Below are 20,947 nucleotides of genomic sequence, written 5' to 3'. Positions count from 1 at the left end.
CCACAGTGTCAGAGGTGTGTGTAATGTCATCTTTATACAGCAGTAGTGTGTTTGGTCACTCAGAGACTCACATTCTTTTTAAACTGTGTCTTTTGCTCCAGACGACGGCTGTGGGTTCAGATGTGCTCAGGGTGATCGCTGAAGATGCAGATGTTTCTCCAGAAAACAACAGAATTACATATTCTATACAGGTGAGTCTATTTCCAGTATGGCTCTCAATCAAGTTATTTTTATAAATGTTTTAATGGCCAATCAATTTAAATATAATATATATTAAAAAAACTAAGTTGGGGAGAGTGGGGTACAACACTTTTTGTCTAATACAATTATGTAATCTTGTTTCATTAATACAATGTATTTTCTTTATTATTATTATTATTATTTATTTATTTATTTATCTCAAAAGAAAGAAAGTGCAATGTGGCAACATGCCCCATAGGTGGTGTACGATGTAACACGTCCAGATATGACAGTTTAAAATGTTTTCTGATCTAATAAAAAATATATATACAAGACAGATTAAAATATTTTGTCAATGATATACAATTGTTAACATTTTCATATAAAATAATAGCAATTTTTAAAATAAATCTCAGTCATTATTCACCTGTTTCTCGTGGTTTCTCAACAAAATAAAAGAATGGTGAATTATATCTCTAACAGCAGCAGCACAGTTAGCACAGGGCTCATTGTAATGCAGTGTTACAACAGGACCCATCTGTGCTAGTCCTGGCTAATGTTTTCTGCTAGTTAGTGAAGCAATAAAGAACTAAACTGCTAAAAATGGAATTTGTAGAAATAACAGTTCCCTTTCGATACTCTCACTCATACTGCGTATGGGGAAAAGCTCCTTTTTCCTCCTCGCTGAAGCCTTTTTCAATAGCGCAGTGTAACTGCACGTCTATTGGCTCAAAGGAATGAAACTCTTTGAACCAATGACGGCATGGCGTAGTCACGCGAGCCTATGGCGAAACAGCGCGCCAACAAGCCCGCCAAAACGGACGTGGCTTATGGCTATATAAGCCGGCGTTTCGCCATGGGATTCAGTTCTCTCTCCTTCAGCGACGACTATGCTTCGCTGGATTCCTGCTGATCGCCTTCGCCGCTGGAACAAGCTCTCTCTCTGCCGTAGAAGAGGCTTCGCAGAGGACAGCTGAAGACCGCCGCCTGCTCCTGCCGGCGCCGCCGCAGACTGCCGCCCAGAGCCAGGGGCGCAGGAGACATTTTCAAAGTGAGGGGGACCAAACTGTGTTCGGGGTGGGGGGGGTTGTTATGACAACGGGCGGTGCACATATGCATGCGCTGAACGCGTCTTTCCCATGGTCTTTCCGCGCTCATGGGCAAAGGAGTTTCTCTGAAAGGCTCACGCGAGACTGAACGGAACGCGGGAAATGAAGTATACCCGGGCCTTAACACCTCTAAATTGTAATGGACTGGAGCTCACGTTCACATCGGGAACACGGGAGCACCGCGATGCGACCGCAAAAGGCACTTTCACTTTCACGATCAAAGTGCACGCCACTGATAAGCATTGCAAATTAAGTATTACAGTATACACATACCAATTAAACGCACAGATCTCCTCTCGTGCGTCCTCCACTGGATGAGGCAATATCACTTTCGTTTCTATTTCAGATATCTCTTTTATAGATGCCATCAATGCTTTTGCCTTTCAAGATGTAATTACCGAAATCAAAACGGTCCATAAACTATAAATCCTCACGAAATCTTCAGTCAAGCCAGCTCGCGCGTCAACCTGAGAGATCAGCCTCCTACCTTAAAGTGTCAAATTTCTCGGTTTCTGAATGGACGGTTTGGCTTGATTGACAAACGCTAACGTTCGGGCATGATTTATATACCATTGACCTGTCCTAAAACATTAGCACGCTTTGATCGATGGTTTGGAGATCACGTGTTTCTCCGTTCGAGAACGCATTTCCTGTTCACATCCGCGACAAAACAGCTGATTATTTACGAACGGAAGCTCACAGAAACGTGAAAATGGTCTCATTTGAAAGAAAATATCCTATGCTAAAAGATGATATAGAGCTCCGCCTACCGCGCCTTCCCATCTTCTTCCTCCCGCGAGCCGGCCAGGAAGAGACAGCGAGGCAGAGGAGCTCAGCGCCCGGAGTTGGGGGAGCTTACGCCGGCCCAGCATCCGCCTACCTCTCCCTCTCCTGCGAGAGAGCCATCCCCCGTCCTCTTCACACGCCCGGAGCAGCGTCCCTCAGCGGAAGCGAGTGACCTCGTCTCCTTCGGCGGCTCGGAGGATGAGCAGCTCGACGACTCCATGTCGCTCGCAGCATCTGAACCGGAGGAGTGGGCCGGCGAGGAGGAGCCCGCCCCCCTGCCGTCACTAGAGCCCATTGACTCCAGGCCAGGAACGGACGCCGAATTACTCCGCATCCTCTCCAAGGCCGTCGAGGAGCTCGACCTGGAATGGGCTGCACCTGAAGAGCTGACTCGCAGTAGGCTGGATGAGTGGTTTCTGCCGGGGCGCCGCCAGACCCCTCGCCAGCGATCTGCGCCCTTCTTCCCTGAGGTCCACGCGGAGCTGACGAAGTCGTGGTGCGCTCCCTACTCCGCCCGCCCTCGCACTTCTTCACCCACGGCTCTCACCTCGGTTGACGGCTCACGTGAGAAGGGCTACGAGCAGATGCCGCCGCTAGACAAGGCCGTGGCCGCTCACCTCTGCCCACCTGCGGCCGTGGGCTGGAAGAGCAAGAGGGCCCTTCCCTCCAAGCCCTGCCGTACGACCTCCGACATTGCTGGCCGAGCGTACTCCTCAGCAGGACAAGCTGCGTCAGCACTACACACCATGGCCATCCTTCAGGTCTTCCAGGCCAAACTCCTCCGTACTCTGGACGAGTCTGGAATCGACGAGCCGGCCTTCCGTGACCTACGCAGCGCCACTGACCTGGCCCTGTGCGCCACGAAGACCACGGCCCAGACCATAGGGAGGTCCATGGCCAACTTGGTTGTTTTGGAGCGCCATCTCTGGCTCAACCTCATGGAGATTAAGGATGCAGACAAGATGGCCTTCCTGGACGCCCCTGTCTCACCCTCAGGTCTCTTCGGGCCAGCTGTGGAGGGGTTCACCGAGCGCTTCTCCGCTGCACGGAAATCGTCCCAGGCTATGCAACATTTCTTGCCGAAGCGCTCCAGCTCTTCATCTGCTGCAAGTCGGTCCAAACCTGCGCCGACCCAGCTCCAGAGCAAACCCGCCCCCTCCGCATCTCAAGCAGCGCCACCTAAGGAGCAACGCCAGCGAGCCCGCCCTGCGAAGCGTTCCACGCTCCCGAGACGCCAGGGTCCCCGGCCCAAGATAGTGCTGGACCTGATGCCTCCGGCGTCTTCCTGATCTACAAGGAAGAAAGAGGACGGGGTTAAGTCTCGCCACGGCCGGACCACCCCAAAAGCTCTCTCGCATGCATTCTCCGCCACCTCGCTTAGTTCCGGGTGTTGGGAATCATCGGGTCATGTGCCCTGGGCCCACAGATGTTGCGCCCACACAAACCGCCGTTTTAATGGCGAACCCAATATTTTTTAATTCCCAAAAAGAGAGCAAATTTCCTCATCCTGTAACGACGGTACAAAGACCCCTGCACAGCGGTCTGTCACCGGACGCTATTCAGCCACTGGTCACACGGGTAGAGGCCTGGCAAGCCATCCCAGGTGTGTCGCAGTGGGTCATAGGGACCATATCCCGCAGCTATTCTCTGCAGTTCGCCCGAAGGCCCCCGCGCTTCAGCGGTGTGGTCACCACTTCAGTCAAAGTGGACGACGCGCATGTCCTCCGTGCAGAAGTGATGTCTCTGCTACAGAAGGGAGCCATAGAAATTGTTCCCCCAGCAGAAAGCGAGTCGGGCTTCTACAGCCGCTACTTTGTTGTCCCAAAGAAAGATGGAGGTCTCAGACCCATCCTAGATCTCAGGCTTCTAAACCTCTCCCTCATGAGACGGAAGTTCAGAATGCTAACATTGAAGCAGATACTCGCGCAGATCCGCCCCAAGGACTGGTTCTTCTCACTGGACCTGAAAGACGCATACTTTCACATCCAGATAGCCCCCCACCACAGGCGATTCTTGAGATTCGCCTTCGAGGGTGTGGCCTATCAATACAAGGTCCTGCCCTTCGGGCTGTCTCTAGCTCCCCGCACGTTTACCAAGTGCATGGACTCGGCGCTTCTCCCTCTGAGAGAGATGGGGATCCGAGTTTTAAATTACCTCGACGACTGGCTCATACTGGCCCAGTCTCGTACCGAGTTAGAACACCACAGATCCGTGCTCCTCAGCCACCTTCAGTGCCTGGGACTCAAGGTCAATTTTGCCAAGAGCTCGTTGCTCCCCAGCCAACGTATCACATTCCTGGGCGCAGTCTTCGATTCATATGAGGGCTGTAGTCTCTCCAGAGCGCGCTCTGATGATTCAGAAGCTCTCGGCATCAATCAGGAACAATGTCCGTTACCCTCTGAAGTCCTTCCAGAGGATGCTGGGACTGATGGCTTCCGCCTCCCCGGTACTGCAGCTCGGCCTCCTCCGAATGCGGCCTCTGCAATACTGGCAGAAACTCAGGGTTCCACTGCATGCTTGGTGGCATGGCCGCTTCTTAGTCAGGGTCAATCAGGCCTGTGTCACAGCTCTGAGACCTTGGACAGACCCCAGCTGGTTCAAGCATGGAGTTCCCCTTCAGGCGGTGTCAAGAAGGAAGGTGCTCTCGACGGACGCCTCCAACACGGGTTGGGGAGCCGTTTTCGAGGGCAGACCGGCCTTCGGCTCGTGGACCCACGAGCAGAGCCATCTGCACATCAACTGCCTCGAGATGCTGGCAGTAGAATACGCCCTGGCCGCGTTCCAGAAGTTCCTAAAAGGACACCACGTCCTGGTCCAATCGGACAGTATGACGGTCGTGTCATATATAAACCACCAGGGAGGCCTATCGTCCAGCCGCCTTTGTGCCCTGACAAAGCGCCTCCTCGAATGGGCAGCGCCCAGGCTACGGTCGCTCAGAGCGACCCACATACCTGGAAAATCGAACTTGGGGGCAGACATGCTGTCTCGGAGCAATGTCCCCTCGGCTGAGTGGATGCTCCATCCCCAGACGGTTCAGAAAATATGGGAAATCTTCGGGAAGGCAGAGGTAGACCTCTTCGCCTCAGAAGACACTTCTCACTGCCCAACCTTCTTTTCAAAGGAAAAGAATTCCTTGCGTCATCAGACGGATCAGGGAAGACAAACACAGAGTCCTCTTGGTGGCCCCACTCTGGAGGACCCAAAGCTGTTCAGGCTCTCCACAAGAGCCCCATGGCCAATCCCCCTGAGACGAGACCTCCTCTCTCAGGCAAAAAGGACGATCTGGCACCCCCAGCCCGAGCTATGGGCTCTGCACCTGTGGTCCCTCGATGGGAGCCGATAGATCTCCCTGGGAACATTCTGCACACCATTTCTCAAGCTAGAGCTCCATCTACCAGGCGTCTCTATGCTCAAAAATGGTCGGTCTTCATTGACTGGTGCTCAACGCGCAGCGTCGACCCTGTGGAGAGTGACATATCTCAGATATTGTCTTTCCTCCAAGAACGGCTGGACAGAGGTCTCACCCCTTCCACGCTCAAGGTCTACGTTGCAGCCATTGGAGCGTTCCACACCCCTATCGCTGGCCAGACGGTGGGAAGAAACGGCCTCATTGTCCGTTTCCTAAGAGGTGCTAGGCGTCTTAACCCCCCTAGACCCCCAGTTCCCTCTTGGGACCTCTCCACTGTCCTTGCAGCCCTCAAGGGTCCGCCCTTTGAGCCACTACGGTCAGCTGATCTCCGGCCCTTAACGCTCAAAACCGCTCTGCTACTCGCACTGGCATCGGTTAAGCGTGTCGGCGACCTGCAGGCCCTCTCTGTGAGCCCTGCATGCCTTGAATTCGGGCCCAATGACTCTAGGGTCGTTCTGAAACCTAGACATGGCTATATCCCCAAGGTGCTCTCGACCCCGTTCAGAGCACAGGTCATTTCCCTCTCGGCGCTACCTCCTTCTTTGGATGAGCGAGAGGTGAAATTGCTCTACCCCGTTAGGGCATTGAGGGTCTATATTGAGCGTTCCGAACCGTTCAGGCAATCGGACCAGCTCTTCGTCTGCTTTGGAGGCCGCACCAAGGGGTCTCCGGTCTCAAAGCAACGCCTCTCGCGTTGGATAGTCGACGCGATTGCTCTATGCTACTCCTCTATGGGCCTGGACTGCCCCATAAGAGTGAGAGCCCATTCCACTAGAGGCATGGCCTCATCCTGGGCGTGGTCTAGTGGTGTTTCTCTCAAAGACATCTGTGACGCGGCCGGCTGGTCCTCGCCGTCCACTTTTGTCAGGTTTTACAACTTGGACATCCCGACCTTACATGCTCGGGTCCTCTCGGTGTGATACGACAGCCTCTTCGAGCCCCGTCGTCACGCCTCCTCAGGGGCCTCCCTGCTCCTGTACGTAGGGTTCGACGGCCTTGGCCCCTCACGTATCCTCTGGGCCCCCTCGCGCCCATGATATGTTTTGTCGTTCCCTGTCGTGGCACGGCGTGATTGTATTCGTTCCCCATACACAGTATGAGTGAGAGTATCGAAAGGGAACGTACTTGGTTACATACGTAACCTCGGTTCCCTGAGATACGGGAACAAGTACTGCGTTTTATGCCGTGCCCTGACACTGCGGCTCAGTGTCGTCGCTTCAGTCGAGTTTTAACTGAATCCCATGGCGAAACGCCAGCTTTAATAGCCATAAGCCACGCCCGTTTTGGCGGGCTTGTTGGCACGCTGTTTTGCCATAGGCTCGCGCGACTACGCCACGCCGTAATTGGTTCAAAGAGTTTCATTCCTTTGAGCCAATAGACGTGCAGTTACACTGCGTTATTGAAAAAGGCTTCAGCGAGGAGGAAAAAGGAGCTTTTCCCCATACGCAGTACTCGTTCCCATATCTCAGGGAACCGAGGTTACGTACGTAACCGAGTACGATTTTTCTCTTTTTAAATAAACACTAAAAACTGAAATGACAAATTAACTTCAGTTTACGTTTTGCTTTGGTTAAATGTTCCGCAATATCTTCCAAATGTTTTTGAATTATGGCACAGTTTTTATATATATATAGTATTCTTATGGCAACTAGTAAATACTTGTTTTGTCATGTTAGTGTGGAAATGTTTAAACCATGTGTGTTACAACTGTGCTCCGCTCAGCCCTATACATCAATTTGAGTGTACATAAGCTCAGTTTGTGTTTTACTGATATTCTCATTTAAATCATGTGCCCTGACAGCCTCCAGCACCAGATGAACTTGAAGTGAGAGATGACGGTAACATCAGGTTGAAACAACGTCTGAACTTCAACAATAATCAACAGTACATCTTCACTGTGGAAGCTAAAGTAAAGACAAACTATCTGACATCCTACCAGTCTCACATCCATTTCACTGAGTATTGTTTTACACTTAAAGAAATAGTTCCAATCATGAAATATTCTCTCATCATTTACTCATCTATAAGTAATTCCAAACTTGTATGACTTTCTTTCTTCTGTGGAAGACAAAAGCAGATGTTTAGCAGAAAGTCTCAAACTGCTTTTGTCCATACAATGAAATGTTAATTTTAGATAGTAATAAAACTCTCTTTCTCTTTCTGCAGGATAAAGGAGGACTCAGTGACACCACAGCAGTTACAATAACAGTTGAAGATTTTGACAATCTAAACCCTTATTTTGATCACAGTCTCTACAAGGCATCCATTGAGGAAAATCAGGTAAATGACGTCATGATCAATACTTTAAACTCATGTCTGATCAAACAAATCAAACCCTCCATGTCTTTTCTGTTCATGCACAGGTAGGACAGTTTTCAGACGTCACTCCTGAGGCCATAAAAGCTCAAGATGGCGACATGGGCATCAACGAGCCTGTAGTTTACAGCATAACAGCAGGTACTGATAACAGAAGATTATATGTTAACAAATGTTAACAAATGTTAAATAAAATTAAAAACTAGATATGAAATACTGATTTTATCCATATCTAATAATTTATATTCATTAGATTTATTTATATTAATACCTGATAATATGGAGGGATGTAAGAAGGATGTAGTATATGTATTTTTTTATAGCCCATTCTCACCAAGAATGATAACTATAATGATAACTATATTAGCATCCACACTAGCGAACGATATCATTCTGTGTTTTTTTTTTTATCATTTTCATTTGTTTTATAAGCGTGCACTGCAGTTTTGTCATCTGACACTTTAAATGCTCAAGCTCTTTAAACCAGGATGTTTTTATCATTCATCAGCTGGAATATCTTTCTTAAAGTAATCATTTCACTGTGCCAATATTGTTATAGTTGTGGTGTGGACTCGTCTATTCTTTTATATTTAGAACGATATTTGGAATCTTAATTAGTCCCATGAGTAAAGTTACATATTGTTGATCATCTTTTAATTTTGGACTTACAAATGTGTCATGTGCTTGTGTCCGTTAAGTCCATGAGACCACGAGGTGTGTCATTCAGTTTAGCTTTGCTATCAAGTAAAGTGCACATCGAGGGAGCATACTGATCATAAAGGGAGTGCTCACAAGCAGCCTTCTGACACCTAATGTCAAACGGGACATCTTATGTTCTTGTGGACTTAATGGACACCTGCATGCTGTGGCCATTATAAGACAACAAGTGCACATGAATTTTGGGACAGAGCCAGACTTTATGAACGAGTAACTGAATCATTGACTCACCCGATTAATTCAAAAATGGTGAATTATTCAAGAAAGAAACACTGCTTTGTATTGCTGGGAGACTCAACTTTTCTGTTTTTTTTTTTTTTTTTTTTTTTTGGCAAAATAAAGCAAAAACAGTCAAAAATGACAACTTTGTGTCTAAAAATGGTCAGTTCATATTTTCAGCTGTTATATAAAATGAATATCCCATTTTGCAATCGTGCTGATATTTGAGAAAATAAAACTTGCTTGTGTGATATTGCTTAATGTTATAAAGTAAACACAAAACACAAGATCTCATACAATGGCTATTCATATCTTGAATTTTAGGGACATCTTTATTAATTTTGGTGGCATTTCCGTTGGTCACTCGCCAGCACTGACATGTTAAAGATGTTATTGATATTTGCAGTGCAATACTTTACAGAAAGGGTAAAATTAGACTCATTAGATCTAGAATTCTGCTTGCTCTAAATCAGACACAGAGATGAAGCAATGCGGTAAGTTTACATTTATTTCAATGAATTAGTGAGTGAGAGAGAGAGAGAGAGAGAGAATTACCTGCATCTGTGCAGCATCTCTCTACCGGAAATAAAGCTGTAATTTGAATCAACTATGAGTTTAATTCAAAAACAGTGACGTTACCTTATTGTGTCTGAAAATGTAGTGATTAAAGGTGATAAAGAGGATCTTTTCGTCGACTGAGAATCCAAAGACTGTTAGTGAGTTTTTGAAATGAGCGCATGTGTAAGAACAGCCCCCCTCCTTCACAGCTCATTTCAAAGGAACGCCTCCCCAAAACTTGTGCACGAGTATTGGAACACGAGTGTTTACCACCGGCATTCGCTGTGTCGTGTTTTTTGGATTCATTATGTCGGACTCAGCACAGGTAACTCATAATCTGCAGTTGTTACTCCTGTCTCCTGACAAAAACATTGCATGCGGCGCCTGTGGAGTGTGGAAAGTTACTGGAGAGCGCAGCCACGCTCGTCTCTCACAAGGAACGTCATGGCAGTGATTGACAAGCCAGAGGGCCAATCGTTTACGCAATGATCGCGTAAACGATTGGCTGATGTTTTTAAGGCCCTACCTCGTGCACAGATGATGTATATTAATATTATTCCTTTCAGTGCACCTAATAAATAGTCTTTTATCAGTTAGTAAAGACGAATTTGACGAGTTTGAAGTAATATTGCAAAAATGTATAAAACAAAACATCCTCTTCAGCACCTTTAAGACTAAGCTCATTTAAAAGTCACGGGACAGCTTTAACAACAAGATTTTGTGCTCCTGAATGTTTGTGTGTCTGCGCAGCATGATCTCCAAACTGTATGAGTGATGAGTGTGATTCTGATTTAGGTTTCTGATAATAACACAGCAAATATCCACATCTCTGTTCCAGTCTCTCCAAATGAATATCAGAGCAACTTTGTAATCGATGCAAACAGTGGAGTAATCTCTGTGACAACGGCACTAGACCGAGAGGAAATAGACCAGATAAATGTTAACATACAGGTATCAGACGTTTATTATGACCTTTATGAATCTGAAGAGGTTTCAGTATTGTGTTTGTTTATATTTTCTCTTCATGATTTCTTTATAAACAGGCAACTCAGCAGGATGATGCCAGTAAGACGGCTAACGCTGTTGTGTCCGTCACCATTGAGGATGTGAATGACAACCCTCCGAAATTTGACCAGGATGAGTACACCGTATCTATTCTGGAAAATTCACCTCAGGATCAGTTTGTGCTTCAGACTACAGTCACTGATCTAGACCTGGTACTGTTCCTCAAAACATCACTGTCTGTTTGTTAAATAAAACGAATGATATAAAATTAAAAAATTAAAAAGTAAAAAAGTACCTAGGGTTTGTGGGAACATTCCAGATTATTCCAGAATCTTTACCTTTTTCCATAAGTCCTGATGGAACAATTCTGGTAAAAAAAAATCTGCAGACCTAGACAGAGAAACCACAACCAGCTTCAGTTTTCAAGTAACAATAAATCTCATCGATCATTAGATATCACTACCCAGATAGCAAGCAATGATTGAAACAATGTTAAATCAATGTTAATGTGTCAATGTTAACCGCATTGAATCAATATCACTTTTGCACCCGCAATTAATGTTGAAAAATGTTCAAATTTCAACAAAAAAATCAGTGGAAATAGAACTGAATCAATGTTTTCAATGTGATGTTGGTTCAACTTCATTCTTGCACTCTCAGAAAATGAAACACAACTACAACTGACTTAAAGCCACACAGCCTGAAATCAACTGAAGATAAAAGAAGACATTAAATCTCTCAAGATCTCAGCAGAAGTTCTTTTTGAGAATTAACAGGTTCAGATGTTGATGTTTTATTGAAAATATTTGGTCACCATTATGGTGGTCAGTGTTTCCTTTAATTGGGCAGTTTGACTCTTGCTTTTTGTGAAAGTTTGTGTTTTTTGTAACAGTGTTTATTATAACACAGAATTTGTAAAACAAAACCAGAAACAAAGATGATCAAGTGATATGAAGAGTTCAGATGCAAAAGCCTCTAAGTGCCGTCTGAAATTTTCTTCTAAAATGAGCATTTTTATCAAGCTTGCATGTTTATGTTCAGTTAATTCACTTTAATGACAATGAAAATGACCTATTAATTGACATTAAAGTGAAATTACTGAACCTAAACATACGAGCTTGATAAAAATGCTAATTTTAGAAAAAAATTTCAGACGGCACTTAGAGGCTTTTGCATCTGAACTCTTCATATAGTTTTCATTATCATAAAACAAAATTATTTATTAATTGTACTCCTGACTGAAAGTGTAAATTTGTTTTTAGTAGGTTATATTCATCAACAACACTTTCTTACTACAGATCAGACATTCTGAAGCGTTATATTTGAAGTGCCAAAAAGTTTTAGACACACAGACATCAAGAATCAGTATTTGAATCTCAACAATGGTGACATCCTTCATGCCGCAATGCATGCTAGGAGTCGTGAGTTGTATACTATGGTGATGTCTGGGTGTGTCATATTATGTTTTCCAAAGCAGACATATGGAAACTGCACAAGACCTAAATAACCTTCATATTAACCATGTAAACTTCCATGTAATGCTTTGTCAAGCCAACATTTCAAGTTTGTTTGATGTACAGGTACTTACCTTTTCTAGTTTTCTTTCTGATCAGGGAGGATTCTCTAAAGGTCATTTCATCATGGATAGCGATACCTTCATTATCAACAGTCAGGGAGTAATATCACTCCGGAGCGACGCCTCCTTGGATAGAGAAACTATAGACAATTACAATATAGAGGTACAAAGCAATCACATTCATTTCTTAAATGCAACTATTTACAAAATGTTCAGGATGACTATTTATTCTGAATGGGATGCTTGTATTGTCTTTCTCAGGTAATAGCTGTAGACCAGCCTGTCGATGGTTTAAGCTCCACAGCTCAGGTCATCATCTCTGTTTTGGACGTCAACGACAACAACCCACAATTCCTTCCTTTCCCAGAGCCCATTGAGATTCAGGAAGGTGTGTACACCCCCTCATCACCTGGAGAGGTGTGTGAAATCTTAGCCACAGATGCTGACATTGGAGACAACGGACGTGTCACCATCACTACATACTCACACAGTGAAATATTCAGATTCAGAGAGGTGAGGACCTTGACCTATAAACATGGCAATGTATTGTCAGATGTTCAGATCTTATTTAAATAATAATAATAATAAATCCTTCTGCTCTTTAGGATGGGACTCTACTAGCTATCAACGAGCTAGATAGAGAGACACAGGATTTGTACGATGTGATCATTGTTGCTGTGGATCATGGGATGCCACAAGGAAATGTAATTTCTTATTTTTATGATTTCCCTGATGTCACTGTGTACTTCAATACAGTTTTGTGATTGTACTAATTGGTACATTCTTAGTCACAACCTCAGCCAGCATTCCCTCAGTTTGTACATGGACTAAAAGTGCATATTGCAAATGTAGGAAACAATCGTAAGATCGTAAAGGTTGCAGGATCAGGGTTGTCTACCACTGCTTTAAAGCAGGAGTTCTCAACACTCCTCCTCAATGTCCACTTTCCTGCAGGATTACTAGAGTTATAGGCAGAGTTTGATAAAGTTTGGAGCTAAACTCTGCAGGAAAGTGGATCTCAAAGCCACACAGTAAAATCCCCAGAGTTAAATCAACTTTGGTCAGAGAACATTTGGTCCCTCTCTAAATACTGTTAAAGTAACACTAAAGCAGATTTAAAGTTAATGACATAATTAAGCAAGTAATTAACTGATAATTGAACATTAATGATGAACATCTGCTGTTAACAAGCAGAATAAATGAAGAAAAGAGAGACACAAGAACTACAGCTGACTTCAGCCACAGCCTTAGATGAAATCAACTGAAGATAAAAGATGTTAAATCTCTCAAGAACTGAACTCTTCAATGCTAAAAATGAACAACTATTATCATTCAGGTTTATACATGAAAATATAGCATACAATTCTCAACAGTGGTTACAATAATTATTCATACTGCAGTGCATGATGGGAGTTTTGTCCTATTTTGATACCCAGCATGCAGTGTGAAGCGTTTTTTTTTTAATCACCATTGTTGAGATTCATATGCTGAATCTTGATGTCTGTGTGTGCCTAGTTGATTACAAAGTTCAAATTTTTTATGCACTAGATGGTTTTGAAATTATTCAATATGTCTGTTTGCTACAACGCTCTTTCTCCCCTCTCCCTCCTCCTCCCCCGTGAGAACCCCTGCTACAAAGGTTACATCCCTAAATGACAAATATAGCAAACCCCAGACAGATGTATTTATTTATTTCATGCTGATGATCTAAGTGGGCTGCTCTTGACAATGAAGTTGCACTGTGGATCCAACTCTATGTTGATATTAAAAGCTTTGGGTTCCTGACTCTAATAAAGTCATTAAGCTTGATATAGACATTGCAAATATGAACTTTTGGTCTAAGTTTACAAAAGTATTGCTTGGGTTCATTTTCTGCAGAACATCACCACAGTGAGGGTCAGTATCACAGATGTCAATGACAACGCTCCAGTTTTCAGCTCCGACACCTACAGCAAAAGCATTCTGGTTAAAGACGCCAAGGTTGGAGAGGTGCTGCTGACGCTCTCGGCCACAGATAAAGATGCTGGAAGCAACGCGCTGATTAACTACAGGTAAGCTTAAGACTAAACTTCCATTTCTTTAGGATCAATAATATGAAGGAAAAACTATAAACACTCTTACCTACATGACACCTTTAAGACAGATGCATGAATGTTGTCTTTCTGTAGGTTCTCTAAAGACTCCTCAATGGTCGCACTGGATGCTGAAACAGGAGACATTACTTTGACCTCTGACCTTAGCGGGGTAACAGAAGACACGCTGCTAACCCTTACTGCTATAGCGACAGATCATGGAACACCACCAGAATCTGATGAAGGTTTGGGCTTGGTTTGCATTATTCATTTAATGAATCTGGTGTTAAAACAATGCAGATAATGTTAGTAATTCTTATTTGGAGCAGTTCATTCCCCCTGCAGTAATTAAATTTGATTTAATGATTTCTTCTGATTTCTTCTCTCTGTAGCCGAAGTCTTGATCTACTTCAAAATTACCTCTTTCACTGAGAGTGTGGGTTTTGAAAGCTCCTCATACAACTTCGCAATTAAAGAGAATGAACCTGAGGCATCAATAGTGGGCAAGGTCAGGGCATTAACAGGTGATCCAGTGGTTATGGTCAGATATAACATGAAGTCACACAAGGATGTCTTCTCTGTGGATGGTGAGGGAACCATAAAAGCTCTCAGACCGCTGGACAAGGAGGAAGAGGAGTGGTACATCCTCACAGTAGAGGCCATAGACTCCAGAACTCCTCCAAACACTGCAGAAACAATGGTACTATTCTTACTTCAAATTAAGATCAGAAACAAACTCTACACAAGTACGCAATTTATGTTAATGCATAATGTATATTTATATTACAAGTATAAAATTTGTGTTAATTGGGAATGCAATTTGTATTGCATTTGCATTCTGACATGCAATGACACAAGCTTGTGTAGCTTTGTATACTTACATAGAGAATGTTTTTGGCCTAAGCATGTCAAAGCCAAAGTTTCTCTTCTTAAAATGAATCACAGATAATTATGACTTTCTTTCTCATACTATCCTCAGGTCAGCGTTCAGGTTGAGAATGTGAATGAGGCTCCTGTGTTTGATGCTGAAAAATATACAGCAGACATTTTCAGTGTCTCTCCATACAAATTCTTTTTAGTGAAGGTCCAGGTAAGTTTGTATTAGGGCTGGGGATAGATATCAGTTATGAATGCAGTGGATGTACTCAGATCTATAATGTTGTTCACTAAGGCAAATATCACTGTTTCTGTTGCTATTGCTCATACTGAAGGGCCAGTGATTTGTTTATACCCTTAACCCAAGAAATATATTTCAGCATGTAATCCCATGCCATCATTTCAAAGTGATCAGACTTACTTTTTTTATCTGGCATATAAAAATTTGATGTCTAAAATGTTTGACCCCAAAGAATCTAAGTCACTCTTAGAAGAAAAAAAGGTTCATTGGGGTCTTGACACAATTTAAAAGAACACTTTATGCCAAAAAGGTATTATATAAAGAGAAATGTCTTAAATGATTGAACAATACTTTCAGTTGTATTGAGTTATTTAAAAACTTTTTGTGATAAAGTATGTTTACAAGCTGTTTAATTTAAAAAATGTAATTCAAATGAAAAAAATAATTAAAACTTAAAACTAAACTAAATCCGTAAAATTATCCCAGGATGGGAACCCCTAAAATATTCTATATATGAAGTGCCTGACAGAACCTTTTAAGGTTCTATATAGAAGAGTGGTACATCCTCACAGTAGAGGCCATAGACTCCAGAACTTCATGTACTTCATGGCTGTCAACTATCATGGCTATTACTATTTTTTATTATTCTGTGCTAAATGGGGTTAAAATATCGTTGTGTATCCCTCAGGCATGGGACCCTGATGTGGGCGAGAGCTCAGAACTGCAGTATTCCCTGCAGGAGTCCACAACTCTGCTGGATGTGGAGCCCAACACTGGTCAGATCTACGTACTGGATGCATCCAGTTTTAGAGACAATTCGTCAACCTTTCATGTTAAAACCACTGATAAACATGGACTGTCCACAACTACAACAGTACAGGTGACCAGAAACACAGAGAGAAAAAGAGAAAGCTTTTACATTACTGTATTAAAATACTGCTTAAAACAGTATGAAAGAAGCATGAATGGAAGTGTTGTATTCAGGACCACCACCGAGACCAAGGCAGGGCGAGGCCGAGTCAAGACCAAGACCAGAGCACACTGTTAGACCTTGCTATAGAAAAATGGCCAAATTCTGACAGTAACAAACCATTTTCATTAAAACAGTTATATACTGTAGAAAATAATGCATTCTGGGTAATATTTGTCATTTTCGAGAAAATAGCCTACAGGAATATATTGTGAGTTAACATCGCTCAAAGTCGACACTCAGAGGCTGTGTTCTAAATCACACCCTATACCCTCATTCACTATTCCCTACAGATCTGTTGTATAGGACTTGATGTTGATATCCCTTAATGCATACTTGAGGCACCGATGAGACTCCATGGGATGGTCCATTGAGTGATGGCACTGTCGTCAAGTATGCATCCCTTAGTGCATACTTGAGGCTCCGATGAGACTCTGTGGGATGGTCAGTTGAGTGATGGCACCCTTTGGGTTGTCAATTGGGCGCCCTCCTTCCTTGGTGTTTCGCTAATAGGCCCACGACACCTCCAGAGGGTTCAGCAGTGAATCCCAGCGTCCCAGGTTCACTCCCTAGGTTCCATCAACTCATTTGAAGACCCAAGCGGAGTCTTTTCTCTTCACCCATAGCCACTGGCTTCCCTTTTCCGCAGCCACGGAGAGGTCTTTGACTGCCTGCCAATGGGCCTTTCCTCGCACTCCCATCTCCCTAAGTAGCCTGGATGTTGAGGTGGCTACAAACCCTCTGCAGCCTACTTCCACTGGACGTACCTTCACTTTCCAGCCTTGTTGCTGCACATCGGTTGCAAGTTCGGCGTACCTCAACCTTTTCCGTTCGTAGGCCTCCTCCACTGCACCCTCCCAGGGCACGGTGAGCTTGATGATGTAGACAAGCTTGAGAGAGGCTGACCACAGAACAAGGTCTGGTTTCAGCTAGGAAGCAGAGTTTCTTGTTCAAGTCTGCCAGCAGCTCCCAGTCCCGTGCTCTGCCCAGCTGACCAGAGTCTGATCTTATGGTGGTGAGGTTGGCTTGGCCCTCACCCTCCCGAACAAATGGTGTTGGCTGCCACTGGGGTGACGGGGGAGGAAGGGCATTCACGCTTCTCCGTCGACTTTCCAACACTGCTGCAAGACACTTTAGCACCTGGTTGTGCCGCCAGGTGTAACGGCCTTGGGTGAGGCTAGTCTTGCATCCCACTAAGATGTGCTTCAGTGTTGCTAGACTTGGGCATAGAGGGCACGTGGGGTCTTCGGCATACCATTAGCTTAGGTTTGCGGGAGAAGGTAGGACATCGTAGGCAGCCCTGATGGTAAAGCTTGCCCTAAATGCCTCTATCGCCCACAGCTCTTTCCAGGAGATCTTCCTCTTCTCCACTCCTTCCCATGTCATCCACTGCCCTTGCTTTGCCTGTGCCAGAGCTTGGGCGCACCTTCTTGCTTCCTCCTCCCGACATACCTCCTGGACCACCATCTTACGTCTCTGAGGTGGAGAGGCCTTGCTCCACACTGGTGTACTGGCCCCAAGTCCAAGACCACTCCTCCCTTCCTGCACTCGGCCCACGATGTCCTTATGTCTGAGTGCTGCCTTTGCCTGCTCAGTTGCAGCCAACGGGGTCCACTTCCTCCCAGTGGCCAAGATGGGGGTAGCTTGGGCTACAAATGGATCGTTCGAATCCAGTAGCATCATCTCCAGTCTGACTTTGGCACACTTGTACTCCTCTACCAGACTGGAAATGGGCAGACGTAGCATCCCTTTGCCGTAAAGTCCAATACTGCTGAGGCACCTGGGAAGGCCAAGCCACTTCCTTACATATGAGCTGTATGTATGGACTTCATAGAGGGTTAGTGGCCACAGGAGACGTGGAAGTAGTCCATACTGCATGCACCAGAGCTTCAGCTTGCCAGGGAGCAGGGTTCTGTCAATCTTTTCCAAGCCACTGTCTACCTCCTTCCTAAGCTGTTCTACTTGCTCTTTGTCTCTAAGGGAGGCATCATACCACCGACCTAAGCTCTTCACTGGCTTCTCTGAGACAGTTGGGATGGGTTCCTCGCCAATGTGGAAGCGGTGGTCTGACAACTTCCCCTTGATGATAGAGATGCTTCTGGACTTGCTCGGCTTGATCTTCATGCGAGCCCGTTCAATGTTTTCCTGAAGCTTTCTTAATAATCGTGCAGTGCAAACCTTGGTCGTGGTGAGAGTTGTGAGGTCATCCATGTATGCTCTGACCGGCGGCAGCCTCAGCCCAGATCTTATTCGCTGTCCGCCAACTGTCCATCTAGAGGCCCGAATGATGACCTCCATGACGGTGATGATGGTGCAGCCCGCCATGATTCCCACTTCCAGGTGTTGCCAAGCTGTTGTGCACTCTGCTGTTGTCACACAGAGTTGGACGTCCTGAAAGTAGGCCTTGACAAGGGTTGTGAGAGCTGCTGGGACTCTAAAGTAGTCAAAGGCTGTCCACAGGAGGTTGTGAGGGACTGAGCCAAAGGTATTCGCGAGATCCAGGAACACCACGTGAAGATCCGTTCCCTCTTTTTTGGCAAATTGGATCTGATGCCATATGACACTAGCGTGTTCTACACAACCAGAAAAGCCTGAGATGCCTGCTTTCTGGATTGACATGTCAATTAAGTTATTTCTTTGCAGGTATCCTGCCAGCCTGTGAGTGACCACGCTGAAGAAGATTTTTCCCTCTACGTTTAGAAGGCTGATCTGTTGGAACTGCCCAATCTCTGATGAGTCCTTTTCCTTGGGGATAAGGATCCCTCCGGCTCTCCGCCAGGATGTTGGTATCTCCTTCTTTTGCCACACAACTCTCATCAGTTTCCAGAGGAATCACAGGACATCTGGAGCATTTTGTAGAGCCTGTATGGAACTCCATTGGGACCTGGAGATGATGCGGCCCTTGCTCTACGCACGATTTGTTCTACCTCACTCCATCTGAGTGGATTGATATCCAGCTCGTACTCTGGTGGGTTGACTGGTGGCATGTCAGGTGGGAGTGTAACTTGTTTCTGGTGTCTGTCATCTGTGCAGGAGTTTTTCAGATGTTCTTCCAGGTCGGCTTTTGGCACTGAGAGACTTCCGCTCTTCTCCTTTGTGAAGAGATTCTTCGCAAATTTGAAGGGATCTTTATAGAAGCGTGATCTTGTTTGCTCCTTCCTTCTGCACTTCCTCAGAAGGTTTTCAGCTCTCCTCAGTGTTGCAAGCCTGCCCTGGATCTCTTTCTGCAACAGGTTTATACCCTCCTTCTCCTCCTCTGTGGCCTTTCTCCATTGCTTCTTCAGCTGTCTCCTCTCCTTGACTAGGCGATCTATCTCTGTCTGCCTTCTGGACTTGGTGGGGATTGAAGGAGTAGCTCGTTTGCTTTTGACCACTCCAAATCGTTCCACTCCGTAGGCATAGATAAGATCGCCCATCCTATCCAACTTTTCCATGGCTGTGCCTCTGATCCCTTCCAGCATGTTGCAGAGATCGGTGTTGGTCTCCTTCCACATCGTCTTGTTGCAGGCCTTTGGCCACTTGACTAATGGCCTTCGCCCCTGGATCTTCTTCTCTGCTGTTGGTCGTGATGGGTTGGGTTCAGGTTGCCCTCTTGTGCCATGTTGTTCCTCGTCTAGGGCAGGGGTGTTGATGTCCTGCAGACTGTGGTGTGTGTCCTGCTGCTGAACTTCTGACGACTGACTCGGCCTGCTTCTCAAAAAGTAGCTGTCGATGCGACTTCCCTGTTGACCCTTCTTTAGGCACCCTTTTTTGCCCTGGTGTATTTTCAGGCCTTGGATAGAAGTAACCTTTGTCCAACCTACATTAGTTCACTAATATAATCCACTTGACAGAGTGAATGAAAAGAAGTGAGTGAATTCAGATACTTTATGAACACCTAATAAGCAGAATCACTGAAGGACAGAGAAACAAGACCAGAAAAAAGAGACAGAAACACAAAAACTACAACTGACTTCAGCTACACTGAGTGTGAAACCAGTTTACAAACCTGTTTGACATTATTTCTTTCATACATGTACAGAAGTTCTTGTTGAGAATTAACAGATATGGATGTTGATGTTTTATTGAAAATAAACATTTATTGAAATTTGCAGTCACCATTGTGGTGACCAGTGTCTGCTTTAGTTGGGCTCTTGACTCTTTTCCATTAACTTTCTCTGGCTGCTGTAACTGAGTGTTTATAAAACACATTTGATATGGCAGGAATAAACCAAAAGTCATGGGTCAAGAGATCAACTAAAGCAAACGCTGATCTCCTCAATAGTAACATCAAACCAAACATATTCACCAAATTATCAACGTCTAAATTTCTGTTAATCCTCAATAAGATCTTATGTAGAAATAAAGTTAATCTGGTCAGTAATAAGTTTAATAATGTGTAATGGCTGGAAGACAGTTGTAGTTTCTGCTCATATTTTTTTCGTTCTTGTTCCTCTTTTCAGTGATTCTGCTTGTTAACAGCAGGTGTTTATCATTAATGCTCAATCATCTCTTAAATATTAACATAATTATCTCACTGCAACACAGCCTCAATGTTACTTTTACTCTGTAGTGTGGACACTAGAGGATGTTCCTGTGGGGTTGAAAGGGTTAAAGGTGTAAGATAAAAAGACACACCCACAAAATGTATTTTAAAAGATTACTCCACTTTTAAATAAACTTTTGCTGATAATTTACTCACCCCTATGTCATCCAAGATGTCCATGTCTTTCTTTCTTCAGTCGAAAAGAAATTAAGGTTTTTGATGTAAACATTCTAGGATTTTTCTCCATATCATTAATGTCATTGGGCACCAAACGGTTGAAGGTTTAAATGGCAGTTTCAGTGCAGCTTCAAAGGGCTTTAAACGACACCAGATGATACCAGACGATGAATAAGGGTCTTATCTAGCGAAACGATTGGTCATTTTAAAA

At 44.7% G+C, this 20,947-nt stretch overlaps 1 protein-coding gene and 1 long non-coding RNA gene across 2 annotated transcripts in view; one reads left to right on the top strand and one right to left on the bottom strand.

The window, feature by feature from the left end:
• The window catches only part of LOC125273125 (protocadherin Fat 1-like), a 184,278-nt gene that overhangs the window by 132,415 nt on the left and 30,916 nt on the right, over positions 1 to 20,947 (top strand). The gene's annotated exons all lie outside the window — the stretch shown is intronic.
• Positions 16,220 to 19,897, bottom strand: LOC125271827. Its single transcript, XR_007185721.1, has 2 exons — positions 19,834 to 19,897; positions 16,220 to 16,321 (listed from the first exon to the last, which is right to left on the bottom strand). It is a non-coding gene; the product is annotated as an uncharacterized LOC125271827 (long non-coding RNA).

Source organism: Megalobrama amblycephala, linkage group LG7 (genome assembly GCF_018812025.1).
Source record: "Megalobrama amblycephala isolate DHTTF-2021 linkage group LG7, ASM1881202v1, whole genome shotgun sequence".
Lineage (NCBI taxonomy): Eukaryota > Metazoa > Chordata > Actinopteri > Cypriniformes > Xenocyprididae > Megalobrama > Megalobrama amblycephala.
This window is presented reverse-complemented; position numbering and strand designations above follow the sequence as displayed.